The 15,900-nt window shown below is 45.6% G+C and overlaps 1 protein-coding gene across 8 annotated transcripts in view; it reads left to right on the top strand.

The window, feature by feature from the left end:
* The first annotated feature begins 3,675 nt into the window (after positions 1–3,675).
* Positions 3,676–15,900, top strand: part of CHRM2 (cholinergic receptor muscarinic 2) — an 88,925-nt gene continuing 76,700 nt past the window's right edge. For 2 of the 8 annotated variants that reach the window (XM_038153811.1, XM_038153810.1), the window contains exon 1: positions 3,676–4,351. The gene's annotated coding sequence lies outside the window, so the exon portion shown is untranslated. Of the gene's footprint in view, positions 4,352–5,014; positions 5,821–7,935; positions 13,562–15,900 lie in introns of those variants that run through there. The other 6 variants (XM_038153809.1, XM_038153814.1, XM_038153816.1 and 3 more) reach the window with 6 other exon arrangements.

Raw genomic sequence — 15,900 nt, 5'->3', positions numbered from 1 at the left:
CAAAAACAAAAAAAAAAAAAAAAAACTCCAGCAGACACCAGGGAGAGGACCACACCTCCAAAGGAAAATCAAGCATTTTGGTTAGCAGAGCTGGCTGTTCCCTGGCCTTGCTCTCTCAGTCCCCCTAGAGAACTGTGTTCTGGCTGGGAAGCCGGTCACCTAAGCCATGGAGAACATATGGGGAGGGAGCTGAACAATCAGATCCCCACCCACTGGGCATTGGCACATCTAAGTGTGCACCTCCCTGTTTCCCTTCTCCTAGGAAATTTGGCAAGCAGGAAACAGCCCTAGCTCTAGGTGGACATGAAAGCCTCTGGGAGTGAGAGGGAAGTCACAGTCGGGATGAAGCAGCATTCCTCCCACTGAGAAGGGGGAAATAGGAGCTGTGGGAGCATGGGCACCACCCACCCAGCCCCTTGGTAGCCTCTCCCTCTAGAAGGAAACTTGACTTTCTGCAGATATCTCTGTGACCCCCAGGTGCAGATGAGAGCTGAATGAGCTGAGTGAGCTCGCCCTAAGAATAGGATAGAAAAGCTCCCCTTGGAAGTGGCTGCCGGGGACACCACTCCTCCCTCCCCACCCAAGCTATGTATCCATAGGGACAGGGGACTCATCCTGCCGGAGCAAACCCCAACGAGGCAGCTCCACACCGGGAGAAGGAGCCGTTTGGGACTCATGTAGCCAAAACCAAGGAGAGCCCCCAGCAAACTCTCACAAGAGATCACTGGGCATCTCTGGATACAGATGCAGTTTCCTTTAAAAATAGCCTCGCTGAAAGTTGCTATCTTGGCCTGCGCTCCCCGGGAGCGACTCCCGGTGCCTCTGCGGGAGGGGAAGTTTAGCAAGAGCAAATACTCAGTTCCTCATGAGCCCTCTTTTTGTTTCCTCCCAGCGAAGGGCTGAGTGCTTTGTTCTGTGGTTCTACGAAGAATTTGACTCCACTGCGGTTTAGCGCCCGGTAAATGACTCGGCTCCCTCGCCCTCCCTCTTCTCTCAGGAGCCGCGGACGAGGGGCGTTTGGAGCGGCTGGGGAGTGGGGGGGATCGGGGGGGAGGGATGTGTTTTAAACGTTTTAAGCTCAGAAGCGGCATTTTCCCCCCTCAGGAGGCGTGTCTAGCACGTAGATCTACAAAGAGGAGAGCCGGTAATGACGGATGTTCTGTCAAACTTAAAAGGTGCCGATTACCACGGAGTCACCGGGTGCCATCAAGATGTACCTGCCGAGATTGATTAAGAGCCGGGCTCGGCGGGCTCAGGCAGGCAGCGCTGCTCACACGCGTGTCGGTCGCTGCGGGGAATCTCCGCTCTCCCCGGGCGGGCGGCAGACAAGGCACGGAGGAGGTGAGGGTCACACGCCAGGGGTTTTCAGGACCGAGCTTTTATTTCCTTGGGAGATCACGGCTTGCGAGGAAGTGAGAAGCTCGCCGCTCGGGCGAGGTTGGCAGGGCGGAGGATGTCCCTCCAGCGGTCCGTGACGACCACGCGGCGCTGAGCAGCGTGGCACTGGGGAGCCCCCTGCAGCTGGCTAGAGCCAGCTCGGAGCTACCTCCTGCCTTCACTCCAGCCGTGCTGCTGGAAGAGATCCCCGGGCCTCTGTCCTTTTCTGCAATGCAGGGAGGCAGGCTGGGGAGTCCCCGAGTCTGCCGTGTACTGCCGGGGTCATCCCAGGGCAGGGACGCCACCCGCTCCCTGCTCACCCCTGTGGGAAGGGCTGACTCGTGCTCGCAGCCACTGAGCTCTAATTAAATCTCCAGAAATCAACGTGCACAATCAAACACTCGCTGGGAGGGAAAGAATAACAATAATGATAATAATAAGGGGAAGAAGAAGCGGGCGTTGTGACTTTTGAGGCTGCTGATCATCCTGATTAGTGAATGTTAAAGTGTGTTAAGTGCCAAGGTCTGAGAGACAAGCCGTGGGAGGTGCAGGGGGCGGCCGGGGCTGAGGCTCTGTCTGGCAAAGGAAGGGACACCCAGACTGTGGAAGTGGCTGTCCCCAGCCCTGGCACTTGAAGTGAAGAGAGCAATCAATCCCGTGGGGCTGTGGCTGCTTATGGCATGCTTCCAGCCCCCTGATACCAAATATTGTCTGAGTTGCCTGGATAGGTGTGTTCCAACTCTGCTGTGAAGCCCAGGAAAAAATTTCTGTGGAAACTGAGACACCAAGGGGCAGAAGTCAGGTCCCAGGTGCCTTGATTTTCCTGAAGAGCTATGAGTAATACAACCCTTAAATCATGTGAAAGTGATTTCAGGTAGAGAAACACAGCCTTGTATACTGTACCTTCACTGTACCTACACTGTACCTGTATAACACAAGTACCTCCCAAATTCAGAACTCACCATCTCCAATTAGCTGGTAGTAAGGAACATAAAAGATCATTTAGCTCCAACTCCACTGCCATGGGCAGGGACATCTTCCACTAGATCATGTTGCTCAAAGCCCCATCCGGCCTGGCTTTGAACCCTTCCAGGCAGTAGCCCTACCCTGAAGGCACATCACCCTTTTGGGGGTAAATCTACCCCTAAGACCCTTCCAGGAGCAACAGCTGCATGTGTATGAGTCGTGTAGACAGCTCTCTTCTTGCAACAATCTCAGGCCAAGAACTATTTGGAGGAGTAGAGGTTGGAGTGGAGAGGAGGGGAGTGGTTGGGCTGTAGCTCCTTCAGCCTTTCAAGACAAGAGATGGGGCAGGGCAGGCAGCAGCCAAAAGCCTGGAATGCTTTCATAAAGTCCACTTCTCTTTTCTGCACTTAGCACTTCCCCCCTACTATTCTTTGGAAAATAGATGAGATGGGTTCCGCTCTCCTGCTTCCCACTCCGACAGCTCTATCCCAAGGGAAAAAGCAAACTTCAGACCACAAATCAGTTCTGGTCCAGGAGAGAGGCAAATAAAAACAAAGAAAACCTAAAGATTTTTATATCTAGATTACACCCATATAAGCAGCAAGTTTTCTTAAACAAAAGGAATACCTCTTAGCCTAGTGACTATTAGTTAAAGAGGAATTCTTTGCACCCTACGAGAATTAACTCTTGTTTTCAGACTGTATCTGTTTTCCCTAATTTATTTGTCACTGTGCAAAGGAAGCCTCTCCCCAGGAAAATTTCAGAACAATAATCAGTTAAAGAAACTGAACTGGATTTAGTGTAACAACATCTTTCCACAATGTGCGGAGACTCCGATGACTGCAATAATCTAAAAGCAAGATCTCTTTCTCTCTTTCTCCTCCCATCCATTGCTTTTACACTTACAGCTATCACGGAGTTGAATAAAAATATATATTAAAAAAAAGAAGAAGAAAAAATAACCAGAAATAAAGAGGACAGTATTGCAGGGAAAGATGGGGTGAAGGTAATTGAAAAAAAAAAAAAAAAAAAAACAAACAAAAAAAAGTGGTTTGGTTGTGCAAATTGTAGATAAAGACTTGTGATGAGAAAGAGGGAAGTGCCTGATGAGGAAGACGGGAGAGTGTGTTGAGAGATAACAAGAACCAGTAATTTCTATTCAGCAAAGCCACCAAATCAGAGAGCAGTGTGATCTTATTGGAGGAGAGCCTTCAACAGCAACTAATCCTGTCATATTGAAAGAAAATTGTAAATGTTCTCTGCAGAAATTGCCTTCCCATTGCAGCTAATCGAGGCCACTTGGCGCTCACACACATCACACACCCCCGCACACCCCTCTGGGCGGTCAGCGAGCGGACCCACAGCCGCAGCACCCGGCAAGGACATTCACCCGAGATGCTCACCTAGGCACCCCGCTTCCCTCGCTAGCCACCAGCCCAGCGAGGGCGGCAGCTTACCCTCATTTCCCCACGAGCTCTGGGGAAGTATAAATTATTACCGGCTCACTCACGAGTCCTGGCTTCACCTGTTTTTAATTACTCCAGTTTTGTCTAAACCTTTAAGTCAGGTTCGATAGCACTATTGCTCTATTTTTAAAATTTTTTTAATTTTTTTTTTTTTTTTAAAGCTCAGCTTGGCTGAACTGAAGCAGCGACTCCCGAGGGTGTGTGTGTGCGTATATGTGTGTGCCTGTGGGTGTGGGAGGGCGAGAGGGAGCGAGAGACAAAAACTCCATCAGCCCGGACCATGCTACCTCTTGTTTAAAGCTTCCAACCCGATATTCTTTCCCCCTACTATCACCGTACCAAGTGATCTGTATTTCCCCCAGCCCAACCCCCCTCCCTCCTCTTGGAAGATATGGAAGAGGAAGATAAAGCTGCTGGCTGCTGGCGCTGACGGCGCGCAGCCCGCATGCCTCTGCCGCCACAGCCGGGGCCGCTCCGCAGCCACCGCTCCAGCGAGCCGCTTGCAGCGGGATGAGATGCAACTTCTGCTAATTGGATCACAGGTAGGAAAGCTTTGGTTTTTACTGACGTTTCCTCTCTCGCTCTTTTTTTTTTTTCTTTTTTCTTTCCATCTTCTTTTTTTGCCTTTTTTTTTTTTTCTCTTGGCTTTTCTTTCACGTCCTCTACCCTCCGCCCCTTCGCCGCACCTAGGATTTCATCCGCTGCTGTCATAGGGAAGCTCCCGCCAAGGAAATAATGTCTAAGAAACGAGCTTTTGCTTCCTGGCAGAAGAAGCAGAACAGAGCATAGGGAAACTTTTGCTGAATGGGTCACAGCTGAGCGGGCCACCGGTGAAAAGCAGCGAGAGGAGATTAGGCAAAGCGATTGTCTCCAGCACAGAGCCCTTTTCTGTCGAGTTTCAGTAGCGATATTAATCCCAGAACCGAGCCCATCATGGTATAGCGGGAGAGACACAGTAGCCTGATCTAGAGAAACCTTCACATTTTTCAAGCGCTGTACACAGCGCGTTTTATTACAAAAGCTACATTCCGACACACGTTCATCTGCCAGGCTACCGCTCCCAAATCCCGCTGGGACACGTTTGCCGACCATTCCTGCAAGATGTCACCGGGAGCGGGGAGCGGAGCCTGCCCTCGGGGCGCGCTCGCTGTCGGGCGGGCAGGAAGGGACGGGGCGGGCGGGATCCCTGCCCTGCGGGACCAGGAGGGATGCGGGTACCGGGAAGGGAGCTGCCGCTGTGCCGGCGCGGTCCCTCGCCCCCAGAATCCTTGCTGTGTCAGGGAGCAGCTCCCGCTCCCGCTGCCTCATGTCTGATGTCCTGCTCGGGGAGGGGAGCGGGCTCGGGGCGCCGCCGGAGGTGGGAAGGGTCTGGGATTTCCCCGGCTCATTTCCGGCCCCGCTTCCCCGCATCCTTGCTCTGGGCTTGCTCCCCGGAGCAGGAAGCAGGGTGCTGCGGGAGAGGATGCTCCGGGGCCGGGGCCGGCTCGTCCCTCTGCCCCGGTCCGGCTGAGACCCCGGCAGGGCTGGGTCGGTCCCGGCCGTGCCTCCGGGCTCCTTTTCCTTTCGCCCGTACCGCCACCATGGGGTGCTTAGGGCCAGAAGGAGCGAGCTGATACTTTGAGAGGGAGCTCGCATCAAGCTGTGAGAGAAAAATTTCCTCTCAGAAACAGCCCTGGGGCATCGAGGTCCTGGTGCAGCCCCACAACAAGGCTGTATCAGGGGATCTGAAGGGACAAAGTGCTTTCTGCTTCTTCTCGGGCAAAAGCCCATTCTAGCCATCCCTCCAGCTAGGGCACTTCTCCTGGCTTTGCGCCTTCCCACCCGTCTGCCCCGTGGCAGGCTGGGCGGCTGCCCCAACACCGGAGTGATGGGGAAAGGCAGTCTGGGAGCTCCTCTGCTCGTCCCCTGCATGGCAGCCCAGCCGGAGGACCCTGATTCCAGGTGTTCCTGGAGAATGGCTGTGCCCGCTGTCAGCTCTGAAGGCTTGTAACTCATCCCCACTGGCCCATGGGTGAGTCCTTATCCCTTTGCTGGGTAAAGAACAAGGGATGCCTCTTCCCACCCCTTTAAGATTGTTTATTCCTACTATTTTCATTTGCTAAAGTTCCTCCCAGGGCAATGAGATGGCTTTATTTCCAGCTGGAAATTCTTGTTGCTAATCTAGCCAGAATGACATCTATTCCCATTTTTATGTATCAACTAGTGTGTTAGCACACACTGGCTTGTCCTTGTCCCTTAAGGAAGATATTGTCTTTGCAGAAAGAAAAAGGCAAGGACAAAAAAGAAGGTCTAACCTCTGCGTGAGAGCCTGTTCTTGCAACTACTTGGGGGATAAAGCAAATCCACAAACTATAACAAACAATAAGGAAGGTTAACACAGGAAAGCAGGAGTATACATGCTGTCTGCCTTTATGGTATTGCATCACTTGCAATCACAACTCCTGTCTGAATACACACCAGCTTTGATTGTGTGGTTTATGACACCAGCCACTCTCAGTGATCTATCTATAAACCTCTCTAAGTTATGCAGAATACAATTCCTCTTTCCTTCAGGATCTCTTGGAGTGTAAGTTTGGTTGAACTTCCCCTCTGCAGGAGCCTGGACTGTTTGGTTTTGCACCACGAGAGTGAGAAGTGCAGTAATCTCACTGTTTTGTTGTACCTCACTGAGCTGCCCCCTCCATTCCCTCCCACAGCACTCTGATTTCTGCATTGTAGCCCACTTGGGAACAAGGCACAGTACTTGGGGAGGGGGGGGTCTAGGATGTCCCCAACTTGTTTTGGATGGAGGGCAAAATTATAAAAAGGAGAGGTCATGCTTTTCTCCCATCCAAACCCAGGATTCTGAGTAGCATCCTCTACCCAAATGGTTGTAACTCTGCATCTGGGCAGAGCTCAGGGAGACCTGGACCATGTGTGATCAAGAATGTCCTGAGGAGATGGAAGGCACAGCAGTCTGGCTGTGCTCTGTCATCATCCAGGATGGAAACATAGACACTGAAAGGAGGAAACTGAGGCCATCAGTTAAAACCAGAATGTATAAAGAAAACTTTTTTTTTTTTTTTTCCTTTTTTTCCTTTCCTCCTAGGTGTTCAGCCCAGTGCCCATTGCTACTTTGGTTGTCACCTCTGGGCTGAATCCCTGTGTGTGCGTTATAGTTCTCAGCTACTCAAAATGCTTGGCTCTTTCAGCCCATTTGGTGTCTCATTCAAGTCTTTTGAGGACACCTACTATGAAATCCCTCACTGTTGTTAATATAATCCCAGGAGGTTGCTCTGTCCCACTTCACTCCTTTAACCCACTCACCCGTTCACCCAGCTTTCCCTTCTCCACTAATATCATGACCTACATGCAAAAGACATATTTTCTGGTCCTGTTTCCATAGCAATGCAGCATGGGGAACTCAGACAAGCCAGTAATAATGGAGCCAATTCCCTTTCTGTGAAATCTGGACCTCTTTGAATGTTGAGTTCAGTTTAAGGCGACGCAGGAAGCCTCGGAGAATTTTATTCCCATCCCGGAGCCCAGATCTCCGCGCCCTCTAGTGCCAGAGGCAGGCGAGGAAGAGCACCCGCGGGACCAAGGAATGTGAGGCTTCGTAGCCAACTACAGCACAGGGAGACAAGCAAGTGGTATGAGAAAAGGGCATTCTTCCATTCTTCCCAGTGTCTGTGGCCAGTCAGATATTCCCTCTTCTAAATCCCAAACTGAAAAAATGGGCAGCTAGTGTCCAGTTGGTTCAACTGATCCTGGTTTGGTCACTCAGAGATTATGGCTTGGGTGGGTTAAACTGTGGAGTCAAAAGCGAGAAGAAATTGAAGCTGGGAAGCTCAGACTATGTCTGAACATTTTTTTTTGGAAATTTTGGATCTCTCTGGCTTTGAGCTTCGCAGCTTGAAGCAACTCTCAGCTAATTCTGAGAGATTTGAAGGCACAGAAGAGGATTACTCACTTGTGAAACTGCTGCCCTGACCTTCTACTGGCTGTATAGGCGGGTGGATGGGATAGGCAACAGTAATCAGGCTAAGGAAAGCTGAAGGGGTTTAGATGCAGCTCATATGAATGACAGGGATAACTTTTCCACAAATGCTTGTAGTCTTAAATCTTAAAAAGCTTAAATTGTATGCTGGCATGAAATTGAGTGGGAGCATTTCAAGTCCTGTTAGACCCATCTTAGAGATTCCCATCTCTAAGAACCAGGCTGCAGAAAGAGCCAAGCACTGAGAACTCCTGTAGCTAAATGAGATGCACACCACCTACCCATCTTTTCCAGATTCTATATTTTTGGCAAAGGTAGCTTTCAGTTTTGCCAGGGTCTCCACAGATTTTCCTGTGTCAGAGCTGTCCAAAAAATACAGCTCCCTACTTGCTTGTCCACATCCCACCAGCTGACTGCCAAACACCTGTGCCTAGCAGACGGAATTCCCTAGCTCTCCACATTAAATCGAGGAGGAATCCCTTGCTGACTTATCCCACCACCTTCCTACACTTCCCTGATTGAAGTGGGCAGAATTAAAAGTTGAGGCCTCTCCTGAAGTTGCATTAAAGGGCTGCCTCATTTTCCCATACACCCTGAGCTTGCTGCTATGTAAAAATGCTTTAGGCTGTAGAGCTGCCTGTCATTTTGGACTGCCTGTCCCACCTTATAATCTATATTATTACCTATGTCTAACACCATCTATTCCCCATAGAAAGGGTTATATATCAGCAGATCTTCCAAAGAATATCTCTCATATAGCACAGTTTGAAGTTCCAGGAGGGTAAGATAGAGTGAAGTGAGTTTAATTTCATTTCTCAGAGAATCCTTGCCAATGCCACTAAGATGTGCAATGAGATTTCAGTAGTCCACGTGCTTCATGTATTTGTTTTTAAAGATGTGATACAGGTTAAATGAAACCACATGTAGGGCCAGCTGCTTTGCTCAGAGTTTTCTGCATGTTTTCTTTTTGAAATCAAACAGAATGATTCTTTGATTCCCGTCATTCCAGTATTTCTTGAGACTCCACGGGCTAGATTTTGATCTTAATCACATTCTTTCAAATCAGGGGTGCCTCCAGTGATTTTAATCGCGTCTAGTTTATTCTGGTGCAATTGAGCTCAGAATTTGACTTTCACAGAAACATAGCAAGTATTGTAATTAGAACATGCCAGTGTTTTGACAACTGTTCATGGAACAGCTCTGTTTCATCAGTCTCTGCTGAAAGGGAAATGCAATGTGATAATGGGCATTGGGAATAGCACAGGGCACCTCTTGCAGTGATGGCAATAAAGGTCTCTGTGAGAAGCCACAATATAAATAGGCGAGAAATTCTGTAAATCAGCATTTCCCAGGGTTTCCCTCAAGCTCTCAGAAAAGCTCTGAGTAAACTGTGGGCATGTGTGGGTTTTCTTAGTTTTTTGGTTGCTTGTGTTTTACAGTTTGCTGTTTAGTTTTGTTTGGGGTTTTTTGGCTTTTTTTGAGAGAGGTATAATGAGACAAAAATATCTCCATGGGTCTTTCTTCTGAATCATTGTCAAAATTAGTGTTGGAAACCAAGGTGATAAAATAAACCTAGTAATTTAAAATAATTTTCTTGCTTAGTGATTTCTCTGGCTCAGGATTTTCAGGTAGTCTGAATATATAAAAATCTCTTTATTTCTGTGCAGATAGGATGATCATCAAACATGAAGATTAGATCCTTCTCTTTTGTTATCCATTTCACCTTGTGAGAAACAAAAAATTAGCCAAAACTATACATGGGGAAAAAAATAAGTTTCTGATGTAGACCACAGCATTTTCATAGATTCCTGAGAAATTTTCTCTCAGCTTCGCAATGAATTTCTGATGTCTGTTTTAAACTCATCTGTCTCATGCTCAGTCAATTAGAAAACAGAGCCATCATATATTGAAAATTATTCATAACTTCCTTCACAAGTAATGGCAACAAGCTTATTCCGCTATTATTTCTGAAATCCTTTAAAGCAAGCCAGTGACCAATGATTTATTCATGAAAATAGTCACACATTTCAAAAGTTTCATGAATGTTAGCATGAATAATTAAGAGAATTTGTGTTATTTTTTCTCATTGCTCATTATTTTCCTATTCAAAAAGGCATCAGTCATCCACTTACAGAGCATTAGAACATAATGATTACAGCATTGGATCAGACAGGTGTTTTGTCTCATCCTGTAGAGTGTTTTGATCAATGTTGGTTACCAAAAAGGCAGATGAAGTGAATGATGCCCTAGATATCTACATTGCCCTTAGGTAAAAGGTTTTTCTACACATCGGCTTGGGTTTGCTCTCTATCCAGAGATCTTTTCCAAATGACAAAAAAATCTACTCCCCTCCCTCCCCAGATGGAAACCTCTAGAGATTTTAGACAAGCTGCAGATGTATTCACTGGCCAGATAAGCAACTAATCCAGTTTTGCCTCCCAGTGAGTTCAGTACCTTAGTGATAGCATGTAGCACGGAATTCTGTAGGTCAATGAAATATTTTCTTTGGAAAATCATATTCCAGACAACCTTTGATCTATTTAAATTAGATGTCTTTCAGTGTTATTGATACCTTTCTGTTATATTAAATGGAAAAACCAACTGGAACAGCCAGTTCATTGTATAGGTGCCACTCATTTAATCCCCCATGAGAGAAGAAAAGAAAAATAAAGTAATTTCCATTTTAACACCTCTTACTCCTCCCATGCTATTGAAAGTTTTGGTTTGTCTGTTTGGTTTGGGCTTTTTTTTTCAGATGGCTGCTGTAATAATGCAGAATAGGGTTGTTCACTGCAATGTCATAATGAGTGGCCACAGCTGGCTTAGAATCCAGAAAGCCTTCCAAATATTTCACTCTACCTGTGACTGTTCTGCTCAGCCAATGTTAATTTCCATTAGCTACCTGAATGTTAGGTTCTCCCAATTTAACTAATATACTACAAAATACTTCAATCCTTATTCTCTTTTTCTAAGAGCAATAATTTCAGTAAAGAAGTTCTAAGTTCTTGGACAGCCCAACTGTTAATATTTTGCTGTGAAAAAGAAAGGATCATTCTTGTGTAGCTTCTGTTTTCTCTTTCTTATCCAGCTTCCAGCTTGTAATAATAATAATAACTTACCTATTCTATCACAACTTAAATTTGTCAAAGAATTTAATACAATATATAAATACCTATATATGTAGATTTGTCAAGTGATTTTCTTGGTCTTTTAGCTTGATGCTAAAAGAAAGAACATATATTGGACAATTTTTTTTTTGAAAAGCTATGATTTTTTATCCTCTCCTATATGTAAATCTAGTCTTTGTTAGTTCCAGTCAATTAAGGTGGAAGTAGAATGAGGCTTTTCAGTACATAATACCTAGGATTAATCCTGTGCCTGTCCTAAAGATAGGTATGCTTGTTGCTACCATCCTGTCCTTCTGCAGTGTATCTGACTCCAGTGACAACTTGCATATTTTTGCTATCAGCACAGCCACTTCAATTTCAAATGCTTTCCAAACCCTTAACATATATAGCCATGAAGTCCTTTTGATATGCTGCTGTTTAGTTTATCAATTTGTTCCAATGTTTTCCCTTTCAGAGTTTCACGTTCTGACAGCTCATGTGCTTTCTTGTCTTGAAAAAACATTAAGTCTAACATGGATATCAGCGCAGCATCATTTGCAGAGAAGATTTGACCAAAAAAATAATTTAGTACCTCTGCAAAGTCCTTTTCCTCATTAATTATTCCAAATAGTCCCTTGATGTGCAGCAGATACCACTCGTTCCCTCCTGAACTGGCTGAATTTAAGACCTTTGAGAAATGTCCCGCAGTTCCCCTCTCTGCACACACCCTCACCAGCTCTTGTCAGTTTGTGCATCCTCAGTCCTCTTCATTTACCACTGACATTTTGTTTGTGTTTTATTTTAACTCCCTCCCTTAGCCATGGGCTTCACCAGAGATGAAGTGTCATTTCCACAAGCGTGGTTGCTTGGCTCAAGCAACTTCTTGGACCTTCACATTTCACAATAACTTTTTTTTTTCCTGTCTTACCTTCCAGTTTGCTTTCCACATGACCTCACAGAATCAGAAACTGTCTGTTGAAATACCAGTTGTTTTGAATCCATGGATTTTACTTTCTCTTTCATTCTTTGGGGTTTTTTAATTTTTCATTTCATTTATTTCTGCCTTCAGTAATTTTTAAGCACTTCACTAATTATAAGCAGTTTGTCTTGCACTCTTAATGCAGTAATAAATTTATTATTTTTCAGTGTTTTGACTTATCATGTCTTCAGCTATTTAGTTAAGAGCACCTGCTCTTATGTTCTCCACTTCTAAAAATCCCTTAGGAATTGATGGGGTTTTTTAACCTGTTTGTACCAGTTGATTTACCAACACACAGCTGGGTGAACTCACTGAAGGTTACAATTTTATTAGACTTCCATGCCTCTTTGATCTCTCGCCATAATAACCCTTTGAATACCCCAGACATTTCCTGGAATAAGGGTGCTAGTGCTTTGTGCAAGCATCAGGGTTGAAGTAGAGAGGATATTTTTTCACTTAGCACACTGGACTGAGACCAAGTTGATCACAGATAAGCTCCTGACCATGCCACCCACCTGCTGCATGATTTTTGACACATTCCTATGGCCTGACACAAAGCCTGCTGAGGTCAGAGACCAACTCTTGTTACCTTGGGTAGGATTTGGCTTGGCATCCTGAAGCAGGGACAGTAATTCTTCCTGGTCCCATGACAGGGTTGTAGACATTTGCTTCCCGCAGATTGTCAGATAGTGAAGCTCAGCTGTGGTGCTGCCAAATGAAAAAAAAAAGAACAGGCAGACTCCATACACAGGGTTTTTCTTTGCACTGGAGTGATGGAAAATTGAGCCTTTAGGAGATGCTTACTGAGAAAGTTTCTGTTCAGGAAAGGAGGATAAGCTAAAATGTTCAGTGTCCCTCAAACAAAAAGCTACTGAAGCTGCAACTGCTCCAGACTATGGTGAGAAGTAAAAGAGAGATGTTGTCTCTGCTGTTGCTTTTCCATGCTCAAACTGATCCCTGATCCATTACTGGCCTCTTTCACCCCCACTAATTTCACTTTTCTAGCAGTGTATATTCAGTGATGAAAGCTGTCAGAGCAGAGTGACATGGAAGGAGAGGCCATCCCCAAAGAAAGTGCTATATTTAACCTGGCAATGTCATGCCTTCTCAGTATGACCTTGAGCCCTAGCACTGAGAATTTAAACAGGGAAGCTTGGTTGTGAAGTTTCTTCCTTTAGCCAAACATGGAAGTCTCTTAAATATGAGGAAAAGTGGGGAAGAAGGAAGGTAAAATAAATTACCCTTCTGCTTTTGACATTTGTGATAACCAGCACACTTAACTGCCACTAGAAGGAAAGAATACATGAAGGACTCACTGTTAAATTCTCATTAAAAATGTCTGTTTGATGTCTGCTACTCATTTTCACAATCTGATCCACTGAGAGTCAATGTAGGGATTTTTACTGAAAGGTTTTGACATCAGAAGCAGTTTCCTGCAAGAAATATCCTACTGTTATTAATTATTTTGCTCTGTGCTTCAGTAAAGGGGAAAAATCCCAAAGTACACAACTGGGGGAAAAAAAGTAAGGAAAGAAGAAAGAAAGAAGATGAACAAAAGCATTTGTTATGTTTTGTCTGAAGAAAGCCTGTAACTATCTCTCTCCCTTTCTTTAGCAAAGAGTGAGACTGTTTATCTCCTTCTTTGAAGCACAGGGGAATGCAAAATATCAGGTTTAAAAAAGCACAGGTAAGTCAGGCACTGCCATCCTTTCTGAATGACAGATTTGACAATTAATATTCCACGTTATTGACTTCAATTCCTCTTAAAAATCAAATTGGTGTGTGGAAATGACACATAGGTAAAAAGATGAGGAGTAATTTTCTTGTTAGTACTTTCAGAAAGTAGTGACAAAGGCTGAGTTTCTGGTTTCACCACAGGTGGCTGACATGGCCTTGGACAAAATCAGTAACCTCCTGTACCTCAGCTTCTAACATGGAAATAGTATAAAACAACATTTTCATTCCCACAAGCTTTGTCTGCTCTTCCTGTTTAGATTTTTTAAGTGTTTGGCAGCATTTCTGGAACAGTCAGCACTAAACTTGCCCTTAAACATACGTAAATTCTGGCATCCATAGAAAGAAATGAATGATATATTACCTTTCAAATATTCAGTTGCTTTTTATTCTATGTGCAAGTTATCTAATAGCATGGGCCCTTGGAGAGTAAAAGCCTTTCCACTGACCTCTGGTGCTGCTGGCACAGGCAGTTACACATGGGATGGTATCCCAATTTATGCTGGGGTGGTGGTACCACTGTGTGCCTGTTCCCTTTGCTGCCACACTTCTGAGAGAAAAGTGGGAACTCTGGCTTAGGGAGAGTTGCTTTTGCAGCCAGAGTCATCAGGTGAGCCCTCTTCTTTGGACAATGCTCAGTCTGCTTTATTTTTTCTGCTCTCCAGAAATTTTTTGTCCTTTTTGGCTAGGTTCTTACTAAAACTAAAACTACTACAAGACACTTAGGAAAGTTGCCTTGAGGGAAAGGCGGGTGCAAGGCTGCAGAGAGAAAGCACTTAGCCCACAAACCAGCAGCAGCAGTATTTACCAGTTTGGGAATACAATGGCAGCCCAGACATCAAATGTGCTGCTCTTCAGGGAGAGTCATTGGCTCTGCCTGCTGTGGACAAAAAGTGCAGTTTCTAAAGACTCAGTCCCACTGAAGAGTGTCTGAATCACCTTTTTCTGGGGCACAGGCAGGCTGGGCATTCTCTCTCAAGGGGGATCTTCTGGCCATCAGCATGTTCTGTGTTGCTGTGAGTTGAATGAGAATGAGCCCCGTGCCCTCCTTGCACCTTTCTTTTCTCCACTGTTTAAGAGTGGGAACATCAAGTTTCCTCAGTGCAGGTCAGTAGACAGGACCAGCTGAAGGTGCCTTGATTTTGTGCTAAGGATGACAGCATAACAAATACCTACAGCACAACAGCAGAGGAAAAATGCATCCTCTGCATTTTCTGATATTCTTTGGATATGTTCAGGTCATATCCTGAAGTCAGCTGGGAGGCTCAGAGACTTCTGATTGCACGTCTTAGAGGGTGAAAAGTTCTCAATTTAACTTTTATTCCAGTTTGAGTAGATGGAACAAACAAAAAGGTCTTCAGCCCTTGCCTTCAAGGTGTGAGGAAGCTGTGATTAAACCTATTTCCTTAGCCTCTGGCAGTGGTCTTAATGCAATACAACAAAAAGAACAAGGAAAAAAAACCCAGGAGAGCTCTCACTTTTTAAAAAATTTCTTTAATAATTTATTTATTTCACAAGAATAGCTCCAGATCAACATTTTATTTGTTGCTCATTATTGCTTCTTAAACAAAGGAACAAAATTAAAAGCACAACAACCAGAAAGGAAGAATTTTTTTTGCAGCTGAACACATAGAGAAGAGATGATAACTAAATAAAGAGAAATCACTTGCTTATTTTGAAGGTCTACAAAGACCTGATTGTTGGGGATCACAGCAACATATTTTTGTTGTGCTAACACCCTCATCTCTTCAACCTCCTGTGCTCTGCCACGAAGCCAGTTCCTGCACTGCAACATTAAAGAGTAATTGTCACCCTTTCCTGTGTAATGATTAGTTATTGTACAGGCCACCTAGAAGCCTTCTGTGGTCATCATGCCAACTCTCTCCCCCAGTCTTCTTTAACCTGCTCTTCTTTGCTGCAGTGGTCAGCCACAGGTGGGGTGTGGGGGGATTCAGGCTGTGCACAGCCCAGCCTGGTTTCACAGCATCCTGGATACTGAAAGGGAACACAGGATCACCGAGTGAGTACAGACACAGGGATTTTAAAGGCTGCTGTCTCTTGCTCAGCCTGTGTTCCCTGCCATGATGTGAGAGGATTAGTATGTGTGCTGAGTGCCAGACCTCTCGCTGCTCTGCAGTGAGCCACCCTGGGTGCTTGGAGTGCAGCCTCAGAAGGAGCCTAATCCAGGCCCTGTCAGCTGGCAGCACGCTTTCTCTGACACCAGGGCTCGACAAGCTGGGGCTTGGTGGGTGTTTGTGAGGCAGGCATGAAAGCAGGAGGAGAGGGGCTAAA

The sequence above is a fragment of the Motacilla alba genome, chromosome 1A (assembly GCF_015832195.1).
Source record: "Motacilla alba alba isolate MOTALB_02 chromosome 1A, Motacilla_alba_V1.0_pri, whole genome shotgun sequence".
NCBI lineage: Eukaryota > Metazoa > Chordata > Aves > Passeriformes > Motacillidae > Motacilla > Motacilla alba.
The sequence above is the reverse complement of the archived record's forward strand: the minus strand, read 5'-3'. Positions and strand labels throughout refer to the sequence as shown.